Source organism: Cyprinodon tularosa, unplaced genomic scaffold (assembly GCF_016077235.1).
Source record: "Cyprinodon tularosa strain WSP-4 unplaced genomic scaffold, ASM1607723v1 ctg315, whole genome shotgun sequence".
In the NCBI taxonomy this organism is placed as follows: domain Eukaryota; kingdom Metazoa; phylum Chordata; class Actinopteri; order Cyprinodontiformes; family Cyprinodontidae; genus Cyprinodon; species Cyprinodon tularosa.
The window spans coordinates 72631-87019 of NW_024039025.1; positions in this window are offsets into that span (position 1 = coordinate 72631).

A 14389-nucleotide genomic window follows, 5' to 3' on the forward strand; every position below is an offset into this window, starting at 1 on the left:
TGTTCTGCATCCCTTTGAGCATGTTTTCATATCTACGTACTCATGTTGCATATTAGTGGATGTTATAATAGTCCATAATGGGTGCACAATAACTTATTTCACATCATTGACAGTTTATTCACATTAATCAAAGCATCACTAACAGGCCAGTAAAAGTCAACATGTACAGCAAAGATTGAGAGGCTAAAGAAAATAGGTTGATAGCGGCTTAAAGTTCCTTATTAAAAACAATCACAAATCTCCATTTGTGCATGACATTCATCATCTGTGTTTCAGCCTGTCTCCTTTGGGTTCCTCTGAATTTTTCAATTTTGCAAGCAACAAAAAACAGTTAGCTTTGTGCTGGTGAATAAATAAAAAAAAAATGTTCAGCTTAATTAGTACATCTTGTTTGTAAAAAACTAAACAAAATCCCCCCAAAATGTAAGGACAGCATAGGCCATATTTGTGTAATTTAGCCTAAAGATTTGAGGGCAGATGTATTATGCAGTGAAACACATCTACACCTCTACAGATTTCTGACCTCAATAGATTTTAAATGAACCTGAAAGTTAGAATCATCCAACTAGTTTGGACAACAGCCAAAGAAAGATGGTGTAATATTTGAAAGATGACCTCATCGAGCGAAAGAGCCTATCCAAACCAACCTGCCAAAATAATTTCACTATAAACTTAAAGAGAGGAAGTTTTTATTGCTCTATGGTACCGCATACTTTGCCATATAATCTCAAACCTGTACTTTTGAACCTGACAATGGGTTCACTGTAAAACCAGTCCCCAAATCTCAGTCCACTAAAGCTATCTAATAGTGTTGGGATTTGCATCTTACATTCTTGAAGATTGCATGACCAATAAGTATGCAGAAACTGTGATGTGGCAATTGACCAAATGTATGAGGAAAGGTTCTGATTTGCGTAATTTATTAATGATCTTTAATTGATTACCTCCATAACAATGTTTGCATTCTGGTAGATTTCAATGGCAAATTTTAACCCTAAAAATTTAAGAAACTGTGTGCAGATCAGAGGAAGACATTGTCATGATGGGTCGAATATATTTGACCCACATGCAGAAGCACTCACAGAGACCGAGAAAGGTTAAACAGTTTATTGGAGGATAACTGTACAGAGATAGGGAAAAACAGTTCTTCAGCTTGGGGAGGTTCCTGGGGTCAGGTGAACCGGAAGCGGAAGCTCCAGGGGGAGATCAGAGTGGTGAGTTCATAGACTGTGGAAAAACTGGCCGAAGGTCTCAATACTGGGTAACTTAGACACACTGTGGTTGTAGGGGAGGGTTTCTTAGATCCCGTTTGTGGAGGCTTGGTTTGTTGAAGGTTTTGTTTGTTGGAGGGCAGACAAGCAGACTATGGAGATCCTGAGGAGCAGCTTAGCAGACTGACACTTGGATCCTGAAGGGCTCAGCGTTCAGATGAGGAGTTCTGTCTCCTTTTCTCAGTGTGACGAGTGTTTCCCTTTTAGACTTGAAAAGTCAGCTTATCCAGTGGATCTGGAAAATCCTGCCAGAGAATCAAAGACAAACTAAGTTAGCATTGAAAGAGCTCAGAAGACACTCAAAGTAGACTCAGTTAACTCTGAGGGGCTAGAGTACCCAATACTGGCAAACAGTCTGGCGAGGAAGTGAAGACAGTCTGCTCCTTAAATACTCCTCAGGAAGTGATGACCCAATAGGCTGCAGGTGTGAGGTGAGAAGAACAGGAAGCCCTCCAGATAAGCAGAGGACAATGGCACCATCTAGAGCAGTGGTTCTCAAACTTTTTTCAGTGATGTACCCCCTTAAAAATATATTTTTAGTCAAGTACCCCCTGACACAGGCAAAACATTTTTGGAAGAAAAAAGAGGTACAGTGCTGTAAAATCACTGTCTTATTTATTAAAGCCAAACAACTGATGCATACTCCAACCATTGCATGTAAAAAAAAAAAGAAAAACAGAAGACGGTGACCACCAGGAAGGCATAAAACCAGTCAAAACTGAAATATGCTGCTAACGCTGCTAATTTATATTGGTCACTGTAATGGTACAAAATTGAATATTTACATAAATAACTAAAATGTTTTCACAGAAATAAATCTACAACTTCATTATAAATAAATTATATTTTGTTTACAAAATAAATTAATTAAATAAAGATTTGCTTACAAAAAAATAAAGGTTACATCTTTTAGGATAAAAAAAGAAGATTGCACTTTAATCACTTTGCATTGAAGCTGCTGCAGGATTTCCAGCTGATAGCGTTTTCAGTGAAAAACATGTTAACGACATTAAAAATGTCCTCTCCGGTTGTTCGCCCCTCAATTTCTTTGCAGAATAGGATGTGTTCACAGATGTCGTCTGTGTCAATGTATCTTACAAATGCAACAAGTTGCGCATTTCAACTCACATCTGTGGATTCATCCAGCTGCAGTGAAAATGAGTCGCCAAGTTCCCCCACAACTTGTTCGACAATGTCTGTGCCCATGTAGGGTTGGGAATTGAAAAGATTTTCACGATTCCGATTCCCTTTTCGATTCAATGAAACGATTCGATTCTTTATCGATTCTTTTTTCGATTCCAATTTGGGGAAAAAAGGAGAACAAACAGTTTGATTATCAGCATCAACTTTGTTTACTTAACTATTGCACAATCTTACAAAATCAACAAGATCAAGATGTCCACAGGAAATGTGAAACTGGAGTAACATCCGTGTTTAAATAAAAAATGAATACAAGAACAAACTTAATAACCAACAATGTCTAATAACAAATGATGGGATAATAACCTATTTTAAATAACAAAAAATACTAGTTATAAAACAGTAGTAGGGAAAATTAACAGTTCTTTTGCAGAAAGATGAGCATATCTGCTTTTTCTGGAAGGATACGGGATCTTTCAGGGCTTATGGTGTCTCCAGCCGTGGAGAACACCCTCTCAGATGGGGTGGAGGAAGCCTGCACACAGAGGTAGTTTTCAGCCAGTCCAGATAGCAAGGGCAGCGTATCTTGCTTGTTCCACCACCACAGTGTGGCGCTATCCCTGCAGGGGATGGAGGGCAAGCTTTTATAGAGCTGGATTTCCTGATCTACCCTCTGGGCTAAGGAAAGACGGGGCTTTGATTCACAAAGTGACCGCAGCTCGTTGTCTTCCTCCTCGAATAGTTCTTCCAACTTGCGTAACTTGCGTAACTTGCGTAACTTACGTAAAAAACGTGACGTAAGTCGTGCTCCCCAGAGCCGGCGCGCTATGCTCTGGTGCTGCGGGAATCGAAAAAAGAATCGTTCAGAGAGCTGCCAAACGATGCCATGGAATCGGAAAATACGGAACCGGTTCTGAACAGGAACCGGTGTAGGTACCAGATTGACTCGGGCTGCCAGATTGACTCGGGGGCCTGCGCCTTTTGATGACGTCACAATACATAATTGTTTTAACGTTTGCACAATTGCGCAAAACATTTTGATTGGTCTGGACAGCTTACTAAAGTAATTATAGCGGGGTGTAGGTTTTATTCGAAAGCGGGATTGCTGTTTGTAAACGGACAATTTTACGAAGACATTCTCCATGGTCCCTGCGCCTTCTGATGACGTCACCGAATTCGCCATGGGCCTTGCGCCTCCCGATGACGTGACATTATGGCAATGCCACTCAAACAAACTACATTGAGCCCGCGGTCTGCATTTGTAACGAGAATAAATTCAGGAGAATGAAGCTAAAGGGATACAAAAAATAAACTTGTAATATTACAAAACCAAAAATACTACGAATACAAAGTATATTCAGAGATTAAAGTCCCTCTGATACTGTTTAAGTGACTGAGAAACTGCAGATTTGCCACATTTAAGATGGCGGACGCTCTGACGCATCTCAAAAGGCGCAGGCCCCCGAGTCAATCTGGCAGCCCGAGTCAATCTGGTACCTACACCGGTTTTCGATTCCCATCCCTATGCCCATGTGATCTATTCTGCGGCAAACTGTGTCATTAGACAGAGGCACAGTTTTTAATGTATCCGCTGGTTTTTTGTCCAGCATAGTTTCGGCCAATACAACAGCAGGGGGGAGCAGTAGGTCTTCCGCTATGGTGAACGGTTTTTTGGCTTTAGCAACAAGCAAAGACACCGCGTAAGAAGCCTCGAGGGCTTTGGCTGATGGCTTTGGCTGATGACTTGAACTCAGAAAGTTTCCTCCTGAAGAACTCCGGTGGCTTACCAACGTGACATCCATGTTTTGTTGTGAGATGCCGCTGGAGGTGCGCTGGCTTCATGCTAGCATTGGCTAATTTCTCCCTGCAAAAAAAACACAGTGCCTGGGGGGGGGGGTCAGAGATCGTGGACGTAAATCCCATTAAAGCATACTTCTCCATGTACGTTCTGTACTTCGTTGGCTCTGGTTTTGCCTTCTTTTTAACTTCATCTGCACTTCCAGCAGCGTTGCTGCTACGCTGTAGCCACGTCTCCATAGTTACAGCGTAACCATGTTAACGACAGGTCGTTGACAAGTGCGCTGGGTCCGTGGGTCAAACTAACTTAGTGGGGGGTCCGTTTTATTTTAAAGGATATTGAAACTAAATACTGAATATAAAATGCAGTGCATGAGCACACATTTATATTCTATCGAACTTTTTACAGAATAATTTCTCCCAAGACTTATTATGAGGAGCCTACTGATTTTTAAAATATATTTTGAAAAGCTTCACGTACCCCCTGCAGTACCTCCACGTACCCCCAGGGGTACGCGTACCCCAATTTGAGAATCACTGATCTAGAGGGTGCACAGTGGAACTGGGAAAAAAACAAAACAAGCCCCACAAACTGGAATCCTAACAGACATAGGGGTTTCTAAGATTTAAACAAGGGGAGGTATTTGCTTAACTTTTTTTTATTCAATATGATTTTCATGTAATGCGTGTCTAGTACAGAAAGTTTTTAAAGCTATCTGATGTTTTTCCTTAAAGGTTTAGTCCCCGTTGGTTATCTGAATTCTGGCCAGTGTTTCAAACTATTCTTATATTCAATTAAATAATTTTAGATGTTTTATATATTTTAAGCTTAAACATCTTTTATTATAGTCAGATAAACATTAACCTTAGTGGATATAAGAATTGATCTTTACAGAATGATATGGTAGATGTCCATATGTAAATACCAAAACCACAGAAAGAAATGGAACAGATGACAGAATAGAAATCTTCCAAAACAGCTCTAGGGCTCCGTAGTATCGTTAAATGAGTGATCTCATGTTTTTTTTAAATGAAAAACCTACTAAAATCTGCTTTTTAGAGTAATGACAGCAATATAAAATTCCCATTTTAGCTCAAATACATAACCCAAAATAACTTTGATAACCGAGACCAGAAAAGATTAACAACAGACATTTAAAACATTTCCAGGTGAAAACAAAAATCCAGCTCAGCTTATCTTGCAACAACACCTTTAAACTCCTTAAGGGGGAGATCAACAAACACTTGAGTGTCAGTATCGACAAACCTGCATGAACTCACCTTCTCCTTTACAAAAATCAAGAGAAGCTGTAATAGCTTGTCATATTAGACATGGTGATGTAGCCTAAACACTTCAGGGGAGCTTTTAGAGAGTCAGTGTTTGCAGGGGCTTCTTGTACATCATTTGTCTTCATTTGATTATTCAGACAGCCAAGATAGTGACTTGTTTTGTTTCCAGGCTTAGGACGGAGGCTTACTGACAGTCAGGAGTACGTCTTGTTTGCTGAAGTGATTCTGGGCATTATCAAAGCCGAAACATCATGAAGCTAATGCAATCCAAGTAACAAGCAGCCTTTGATGCCACATTTGATGGCAAGCAGATGTTCCACAGATGATAGCACTCCTCTCAGCGTGCATAGTGTTTCTGGTGATGTGACATGTGCATGAGTGTACAGTTTTTCTCTAAAAGCCTAACACTTCCTGTCTTCTTTCTTTGTGTACAAGTGTAAGTGCTACAGCAGAACACATTTGTGGAGTCAGAAATGTAAGATCAAAGGTAGAGAATGAATTTGGAGGATGAAAGAGGACAATCAGGCTGAAATGAGGGGGTTTCAACATTGCCTTCTGTTGCTGCGTGGAAATTTTGTCTATTGGGTTTTTTGAGTAGTCCCCAAATCCAGCGAAAGGCACCTAAACCAAAAATTATACTCTGTGCATCAATTTATAGAGCGGCAGTGGAGGCAAGGTGTTGTCTCAAAGGGCATCTGATCAATCAGGAACACATTTGAGGATAAATGTGCAACTTTGATTTTCAAAGACCCTTTTATCTCCTCAAAAAGATTGTCCCTCAGGCAAAAGATATATATGAGGAGACTTTAATTTTGTAAATGTCCCAAACTAAGGACATTCTCATGTGGTGTTTCTTATAATTTCTGGAATGCCGAGGCAGGTTGAACAAATTAGTAAAAATGTTTTTGGCTTAAATAGGTTATTTTTTTAATGCATTCTTGTTTAAAATCACATTAGTTGGAATCCCTGAAGAAAAATACTTTTTTTATCCTTTTGTCACAAACTGAATAATTACTTCACAAAATGTGAGGAAAATAGATTATTTTTTTTATAGATTAATTGAAAGTTTACGAGGAAAAACTCTCCTTTGAACAGAACAACAAAAAAGCTCCTTTGAACAGAAATCCAGTGAAAAGGGAATTGAATAGTAAATTCCATTTATTTACCAAACGGGTCCTTAATACCCCTTTCCACACATTAATGCATCACTGAGCCAACTAAATAGAAGTTCAGACACAAAACCAGACCATTGCATTAGCAGAGTAAATATAAGGACTAAAGCTCTATGAGAGGAAAGCAAATGTAGGGGTCTTCTTAGGTTTAAAAGAAGTGCATTGCCCAAATGTGGTCTAAGTCAGTCCAGATTTGATGGCCGAATATTATTGAGTTACTGAGTAAAGATAAATAATAAATAATACACTTCAAAGCCAAATGTAAACAAATTATTACTTGACTGTTTCTCTTTCTGAGTTAGAAAAAGAGTGATTCAGGAAACTACTTTTCTGAAATGCCTTTTGTGTATTCTAATTGGGTGCTTATGGTTGTTCCCATCTTTGTTTTCTAAGTGTCACTCAATATTTTTGCAGCAGGGTCACAATATTTTCACAAAGTCTATAGAGCACAGCAACAACTCCACATAATGGAAACTTGAACAGCACACACTGAAGTCTCATGAGGCCGCATCATTGTATCATAACCTTTTCTGCAAGTATGAAAGAAAACAGGGATGAAATATTATTTAAAAGATTAGTGGAACATCATAAACAAGGTTAATTAAAATTTGAATTTCTATGGTGGTGTGCCTTTAGCAGCATATATTGGCCGAGAATCAGTGCCAGACTGGATAGCTAATGTTGGTAAACATATTTTTTTTAGTCGTGCAATACCTCAGACAAAAGTTGTGCTAATATCAAATGATAAATGCATCTAATTATGTTGAACCCAAAGGTTAGAACAAATTTTTGCCAGAAAATAAACAGCAAAATGAAAGAAGAACAAATCTACAATAATCAGGTCTTAATGCAAACATTTGGTACCCATGTTAACGTAACACATAAAAAATTTTTCTTTGGATGGTATAAGCAATATTGTAGATGTTACTATGCTTGATTTGTTAATGATATAATTTTTAAGCCTAGGTGAGCCTGTTAGTTTGGATACAGCTAAATGGCGTCATGCTGCCACTATAATAGTGTTTTGTTTTTGTTTTTATCATACTCACTTTTGCATGAAAGCAAAACAATAAATAAAATTTAAAAAGACTTTACGTGAAATTTCAAAGAAATAAGAAAAAGAAGAAGTTGGGAAGTCGTAAGGCTGAAAAGATAAGTATTCCCATTGTTTCACTGTTTCTGTGCTGTTTAAACGAGATTAGATGCAACAACTTTTTTTCCATTTTTACAGAAAATCTTTCTGTGAGCCGATGCATAAATGTGTATGTCTTGCTGTTACTGAAAACACAAAACTGAACTCTAGGTTTATTTTAAAAACATCAAATTCCTGCAAGGTGAAACTCGTGGGTGACTGCAACAAGTTAGTCATATAAACCATCTTATCTCTCAATTCATTTCACTCTCACGAAGAACTTGATAATGACAATATGCAAAAAAAATAAATAAATAAAAAACAGAAATCTAATTTCTCCTCTATCCGTCTGAATTACAATGCCTTCATTATTATTCCACTGCTGAAATTACACACTCCATCAGCTGGAATAAGCAGTTTCTACAGTCGAGCTGGCTTTGTGTATGTGTATGCATATCATTCAAGCTAGAACTATGTGTATGTGCGAGTATGCATTGGGATGTTGGAATCTTTCCAACATCAAAAACACAAACACAAGCTTTCGCACTTTGAATTTTGCTTTTCCCCAATAAAAGGTTAATTTTATGGCCCGGGGGAATTTCAGCGGAGTTATAGCTTGTGTCAGAATTCAACTTTTCATAAATGTGCTACTGCCAAAAGTGCAAGAATGTATATTGCTACACACAGCAATGTAACACTATAAAAAATTAAAAGAGCATATGTGATTGATTCTCCTATGGGAAATGTCAGGGCTTTTTGGATTTTTCTACATTCTTTGGACGGAAACTAAACTTAGACAACATGCCTTTTTCTGTCTCTGTCCAGCTGTGCTTACATAAGGACAGTCCCTGCTGTTGTCAACCTGTCCTCCTATCAGATCTGCATGTATAGTCACAAATAGGCCTGTGTCATACATGTCTAAGCTAATGAAACATGAGGTGAGCTGAGGATACAATATGCTGTGAGCAGCTCTGCACAAAGCTGTCTCGCAGGGCACATACTGCTCCCTTGTCTTCCATAAATTTGTTTCTCAAACTGAATCTTTTGGTTTCTTCCAGGTAAATCATCTTTGCAGCAATGAAGTTTGAATCCCTAATATTTTCATGCTGGGTCTTCCAAGTTGTTAAACATAATTGTGTCTGTCAGTCAGCTGGAGCTCCAGATCCACTGCTCAAGTTAGTAGTGGACAATAATTCAATATCAAAGTGTATCGAAAAATAATTGTATTCAACAACATGACCTTCAGGAACATTTGAAGATGGTAAAATTGTGATACGTTTATACAAGAATCTGTTGGGGGCTTTCTTGGAAGTCTTTCTGAATTTTATTTTGTTTATATTGATATGAAAACTATGTAATGTGGACCAATATTAAGAAATACATCATGATACAAGCCAAGCCTAAGGTGTATCTGATACTGGCCTGTAAACATCTTAGCTGTTTTAAATCAGTTTAGATCTTTTGAAAAAATAAACAACAAAATACCCAGTAAAGAAAAACAAAAAGAAATAATAAGGTAACCTGAAATAGAAAAGTGACAACTTAAAACAACACTCCTTAGTAATAAGGAAAGAATTAAAACCTGACAAGGAAAAACTCCAAATCAGAAGGAAACATTTCAAAAAGTAATCTAAGCTAAATATATAAAGATAACACTAAAATAAAGAAGAACTACGAATCAAAATCTTAAGTGTACCTAAATCATGACAGATTAAGAGCATCATTAAAGTTAAAGGCAATGTTATTAGCCAGTCTCAAAACATTAATATTTTAGTAAGATTAATAAAGTTTTGTTTGGCTTATAATAGTGGAAAAATGTTTATTTGATGAAACTGTTCTTTGTTAAAATAAACAGACTTTCATACCACATAATACTCATTATCACTGCACGATAAATCAAAGAACTTCTTTCTTTACCCTGAAGGACCTTGGCAGTGAAGAAAATATATGCTTTGTTTTTTCTTTGTATAGACAAAAAAAAAAGGGTCAGTCAGTATCTGGCTAAGTTTTCCATTATGAATAGTAATGGCAGCTTTATGACAATCAAATAGCAATCCAAAAACAATATGTAATGTTTTTTATTTCATCTTCAGTACATTTTTATTAGTCTATTGAACAACTTCACCAGTACCAAGAGGGCACGATTTAAAATGGCATCAAGTAAAGTAAGAAAATAATTCCTCAATATGTTTTAATACGCATTGATGTGCCGTATTTATCTGGCAATCATCAGAGGTGTAGAGTGTGAACAAAGCAGCCAAACTAACACATCCCTGGGGAACACTGACATTGGTGGGATAAGCAGATGCTGACAAAACATTTCCCATCTGGACTCTGTCGGGAAAGCTGCATACCAGTTAATCAAAAATGGATGTGTTCCCCTTTGGATAATTATTTTTTAAAGATGTCCACTTGCATTGAGTCAAATGGAGATGTTAAGTGAAAAAACGCTTTTGCCTATGAATACAGTTTACTGAAGTGTCATGTAGGTACCAGGGTGCTAAGAGCAGCCTCTGCTCCTCGTCCCTGCTTGTTAGCAAGTTGATAAGGATCTAGTTTTCCCTGAGTTGAAATGACAAGATGATAAAATAAAACCTTCTTTAGAGGCTTTACTATTGCAAACATCATGACTATTGGACTACATTCCTTTGCTTCTTTTGGACACAAGACTGGATACATAATGGCTTAATATGTGATGACTTCCACAGTAAGGCAAGGCAAGTTTATTTGTATAGCACAATTCAGTAATGAGACAATTTAAAGGTCTTTAGGGAAATAAATAATAAAAAATAAGGAAACTAAAAACAGAAAAAAAGGAAGTAAAGATACAAACATGATAAAAGCAGGTAGTAGAGTAAATGAAACAGTTGGACCACAAACACAAGCTTTACAAGCTTTAACAAAAAATGCAGTTCTAAACAAATGGGTTTATAACTTTGAATTAAAGGCACACTATGCAACATATTTCAGTTAATTAATGTGTTCCATAACGTTATGGATGATTAAATGAGTCATTTCAGGTTGAACAAAGGTATTCTCGGCCGCCCTGGTGGTCTGTGGGGGAAATACCGCACTTGCAACTGCAGGAGCACCGACCCGCACCCACAAGCTCAGAAGTCTCGTGAGAGTCAGTCTTGCTTTACGGCGAGAACTGCTACATGCCCCCAGTTAAAAGCATTCTCGTTGCTAGCACAGTGGCAATCTTTGTGCAGTTATGCTACTTTCACGCAGCAAAAGCAGCAAAATCGTGTCTGCTGCTTCCTTTTTGCTGCTTGTACCAGTTAGTTCTGACGCGTGGCTGAAGCAGCTTTGCTGCTCTGGCTGTGCGGTGCAAAAGTGTGTCTGAGGCGCATTGGGCGGAGCTTCACTATCCTTTCTCTGCCTTGCAGCTATATTTGCTGTGATCAGTGGGAATAAAGTAGTTTTAATATGTGTTTAAGTGAGAAAATACACCTGAAAACGTAATCAGTGCAGTCAGTTCATTCAGATTATTATCCTGCCTTCAATATTTTTTCTGTCGGAGCCGCTCAGACCCCCACATACCAGGGATACGCCGACAGTATGGATCCCTTCATCAGCAGCGGTTCGCCGCGGCAGCTGGTAGGTGTTTTTCATCTAAATAATCCAAACTGCATATTCTGCCGGCAGATTTCTGCATTTTAAGTTAATTTAGGCGTCAATAAACTGTTTAAGAGGAGTGATCATCAGCGCTGTGTCTCTCTCCCTGCATTAAACGCACCCGACGCGCTGCTTCAGCTGCTCAGACGTGCTGCGCCTGCAGCTCAAAACGAGCCGCAGGACCTTTTGCTGCGCCTTGACGCGCGTCAACCATTGACTTTGCATGTAAACTCGCTGCTTCTGTCGCGCCAGCTACGTCCAGTGTGAACGCAGCATTAGTCATTCGCTGCTAAGCTCAAAACAACCGCGCCTGGCTTGACGGAGAAACCAGGAGAACAGCTGTGCATATTTACGACAGTGCACTTTTACTTTCGCCCTCTGGGGGGAGCCTCGCTGGAAAATCAACACCAGTTGCATAGTGTACCTTTAAAAGAACTCAGGCTATCAGCACTGTTACAGTCTTATGGAAGTTTATTTTCAGGTAACTATTTAAAAGAGGTTTCAATGTTGGGGAACAACTAATGGCATTTATGTTATCATAAGTTTGTTCAAAACATCCAGACCAAAGCCTGCCTGATGTTGACAATTTGTGGATAAAATTATCATATAAATTTCTTATTTAGTGTTTACTTTGTCTTCTGTAGACCCATTATTAAAATATACAGAAATAAAGTCTGTGTTATTCTGGTGATCATGACGGTGACCAAAACATTATGTCTAGAACTATCATGATTTTCTTAAGAGATCTGACCCACATGCCGTAAACCACTCAGAAAACCAGGGTAAAAGTTTGAACAGGTTTATTGACAAGGACAGCGGGAGTTGGATTCAGGAAACTCAGTGTGCTGGTGAACCGAAACTGGAAGAGGGAAGGGAAGTATCATCAGTTAGTTCAGGATCCGTGGGAACTTTGAGCAATGACTGGAGAGACAGAGAAAACAGGATTCACGTTGGTTGAGAAGACCTCTTCTCCCAGAATCCAGTCAGTGTGGGTTTATCCAGAGTAGAGACTCGTTGAAGGGCGGACAGGTTTAGACTTGGTTGGATCCTGAGGAGCTATTGAACGGACTGTCACTTGGGAATCCAGGAGGACTTGAACGGAACTTGTGGAGGTTAATCCCCTGCTCAGTGTGAGACTCAAACAATCCTTCCAGGGGAAGAAGGCCAAACATCCAGCTTGCAGGAAGGCTTCCTGCCGAAAAGGCAAAGACAAAAAACAAGGTTAGGCTTGGCGAAAAACTAAGACTCAGTTAGACTCAGCAAAACTCAGCTTGGCTAGAGTACCCAAAACTGCCAAACACTCGAGGTAGTGACAGTCCACCGCTCAAATAGTCCTCAGTAATGAGCCAACCAGCCGCAGGTGTGTGGGAGGACCAACGAGAACAGGGCGCCACCTGGTCATGGAAGGAGAGAACAACACAAAAACACAACCCACACAAACTGGAGAACATTGTTTGAACAACAACATTGTTTTAGTGGATCTTAGACCAGTAAAGCATCATAGTGAAAATATTTTAATCTTTTAACTGGAATAGTAAATTTTCCTTGGAGAACATCTCACAATAAAAAAATACAAAACATAAAGATGAGATAGGATGACCTCATTGGAGATTGCATTGAAAAAAAATCATTATTGGAATGCAGAGATCCTGATTATTAAAGGTTAATGAGATGGGTGTAAAACAATCTATAGCTTTCATAATGGGATCACTGTTTCAATAAGATAAAACCAAGCAGCCAGATAAAACGGACTTTTTTTCACACTGTCATAAAATATATTTTATTTTCCCATTACTTATTGTGGGAGAATTAGAAAATAAAAAAATTACCTGCCATCTTCAATGCACACCCAGACAGTTGCATATTGAAGATACCAAGTTACTGGATGTGGGCAGGTACAAGGTTGTTCACTATAAAGAGAAACCATGAGGGAAAGTCGAAATGCTATAAATATGAACAGAAATAGAAAATATTTTAGTTCTTTCTGACATCCAAATGCAAGACAAACTCCCACCCACAGTCAGTGCAAGATTTATCAGTAATGTCAATACAGCTGGTACTAAACAATGGTAAAAACATGCTGAAGGTCCAGCAATCAAAGTAGTTGTTAAATGAAATGTAAATGTTTTTTTACGGATATTAAGATTGCATTGCATATTTTGAAGACCCATTTATATTAGACCAGAAAAGGGTAGTAAAATTTAATATTGGTACCCTGATTTTGGGGTGTTTGATTACTGTTCTGATTTAGATGTATGTTTCTTATTGTTATTTTGTTCTTTAGGTCTTGTCATAGTCTGATGTTACTTTTGCTATTTGGGTTTTGCCATGTATTTCTGTTCTCATGTTAGATTATTTTCTTGTTTTTAATGATCTCCTCCTAATTTGTTATTAATCAATTCATTTTTACTTGGAGTCTCATGCTAGTATTTCTCGGTTAGATTATGTCCTTGTAGTTCTGTTTAACCCCAATTATGTTTTTACCTCACTCTCATCCACAGCCAGCCTAATCAGCCTTATTCTTTCCACCTGCTCATGTTAATCAGTTTTTGTCTGCAGCATGCCATACCTATTTTGGTTAATTTCATTCACTCCTCAGGGGTGAATACATTTTGCCGGCCTGCCGATATTTAACCAAGATGCAACTTTTCATTCTTCATCTATTTAAAACTCTCCAACTCACTAAGACTACTGCCTGCCTATGTGCAATCAGAACATCACCAAGAAATACATCTTGACAACCTTTTGGATTTCATAGATTTGTAATTTTATTTTTAAGAATATGTCTTTATTGCCTATTGGTTAATAAGACAAAGGAATCAGTGTAGGTCCCAGAAAAACATACAGTTAATTTGTGAATATGGGATGTTGCTGATCATTGTCAGTAATGGTTTGTAAAACACCTAATGTGTTGTTAACATATCCTCACTAACACATATAACAAAGGAGTTACACCTGTGGTCACAGCC